Raw genomic sequence first — 2480 nt, 5'->3', positions numbered from 1 at the left:
CAGCTAATGCTTTGCCTACATTTTTTCCACGGTAAATGCCCGATTTTTAGTTTTCCTAGACATAACTTGTTAGTTCCTACACGAAAAGATTTCTGGTTTATTCAGTCCCTTCTATATTGATTGGAGAATTTTCAAATGAATAATGAAAGAAATCCATCGACTACAGCGCCATCTATGGTCGAAAATGTAATTTGAATCGTTTTTTTTTTTCAACTACCGTTTTGTCTCAAATTCCGAACAGACTCATATTCCGAACACTTCGTTATTGTATGGCGATTTGGTTGAAATGTTTCGCTGAAATATGTCACCAAATAACAAGTAAATGGCAGTCAATTGCAATTCAATTTTAACGTCTCCAATATAATTTATACCGCGGGAGTAGTAATGATTCTCTAGTTTGAGACCAGTAGAACATGCTCAGATCAATTTATTTGCGAAATAATTCATTTGAATTTGATTTATTCATGCTGTTCGGAATTTGAATCAAGGTGTTCGGAATATGAGACAGAATAGACACAGTGTTCGGCATTTGAATCAAAATGTTGTTCCATTCTTTTACGTAAAAACAATACTAAAACTAATTAAATCAACATTATTATTGGTACACTCAACAGCTAACCGTTAGGCTTTGCGAAGAAAAATTAAATTTCACAAATATCAGCTAATTTATGCCAATCATATGCATTTGAAGTCACTCTTGGCCTTAAGTGTTCGGAATATGAGTCAAAACGGTATATTTGAACGATTTCCTCCACACAAAATTTTAAGCTCGTTTACTGCCGTGAATCGCAAGTCAGTCCTTAGAGTTGACGGGTTCCGTTCAAACATTCGCAGTAGCTTCTGGGGGTCAAATTGTATATTTGGGAGATGTAATCAGTGTTGGTAGACTCACAATCAAATTTTTATCATTGAGTTGTACCACAAGAGCAAACTCATTTGAGATCTGTCCCAAATCATGTCTGGTAGCGTGCAATATATAACAAAAAGTAAAATAAGATCGGCTCTGTATCAATAATCGTACGTAGGTGAATTCGGTCACAATCAATTTAAAACATTACTTCGCTCAAAACGACAAAAACACCACGGAACCCATTTCAAGTAGTAACACAAAATTTGTAGTAAAATTAAGAAAAAATTCAAGCGAGTAGCTTAAACTTCTTGGTTGATATATTTAACAAATGTTTTCAGTTGACATATTTTCCAGACAAATGGAAAAATGCCAAATTTGTACCAGCTTTAAAACCAAACAAAAATCGTTCCGAAGCTTCTAGCTATAATCCAATCAGCTACATGATTCTAACGTGAATTGACGAATATTCTTCAGTAGTTACATTCTTCTATTTTGAACAAAACTTTTAGGAAAACCTTGCTTACACAGCATCAGTGTGGCGATTCTGACTTCGGTGAATCGCTCGACATCCGAAAGATTAACCGTCCGGCTGTCGCTCAATTGGTTACCTTTAGAACCAGCTTGTTGTTGTGTGCGGTAAGCGCAATTTCTAATGCAAAAATACCGTTGTACTACAACGCGTCAGTTTGCTGGCATTTCGGTTTCTTAAATATAATTTTCTGAATAATGCAAACAATACTGTTTCAAATGTTTTAGCATAAAGCTAAAAAAATCCATCAGAATCGGAAATTAAGCCCTAAATTCTTTCTTTGATTTCGCTTCAATTTTTCAAAATACTTTATATAATAACTTATTGCTTATACTCTAAACTACGTTTTTCCAAGAAAAAAATGTATATCCAAAAATAAGTATAATCAAATTCCAACATCGAGGAAGAATGACTTCATATCTTTTGTTACAAATCTCTTGGAGAATAGTCAAATAATATTGTGAGATTTGTTCATACTTTCAACGTGAATTCCTCCTGGTGGACAACTATTCCTCCTATGTTTACTTTTTATCCAAAAATACTTTCTAGAGCAGCTTCGTACAAAAAAATAAAGAATCTAAGAATGTTCACCATTTCATAATACTTAACTACAAAGCTCATGCAAAACATATTCTAATATGTTACATATAAATACCTTCAATAAAAATTTCTTTCCCATTAACGTCAATCATTGTCCATTATAAAAGATGAATGAAAATTTGTTGTGATAAATCCTACAAAAAACACCAAACCTAGCTTTCCTGTGAGGTAGGTACATCGTCAGTAATTTCTTCAAAACGATTCAGAATTTTTACGGCAAATTCTTGAATTTTCAGACACGAATTTAGTATTAATTTTCCAAATCTAATTTAAGCTGTAATTGTGCAAACATTTTTTAGAAGTTCTTCCAAAACTCTATAAAGTTGATATAAATTGGATATGAATAACGAATGATTCGTAGAAAATGTAAACGAGAAAAATTCTGTAATGTAGAAAAGTATGGATGAAATTTTTGGATTCAGTATGAATGCACGATGAAATTTAAAGAAACATTTTTTGGGGAGTTCGAGAATGAATTGCAAAATCCTTTAGTAAATCGGT

This window comes from Aedes aegypti, chromosome 2 (assembly GCF_002204515.2).
Source record: "Aedes aegypti strain LVP_AGWG chromosome 2, AaegL5.0 Primary Assembly, whole genome shotgun sequence".
NCBI lineage: Eukaryota > Metazoa > Arthropoda > Insecta > Diptera > Culicidae > Aedes > Aedes aegypti.
The sequence above is the reverse complement of the archived record's forward strand: the minus strand, read 5'-3'. Positions refer to the sequence as shown.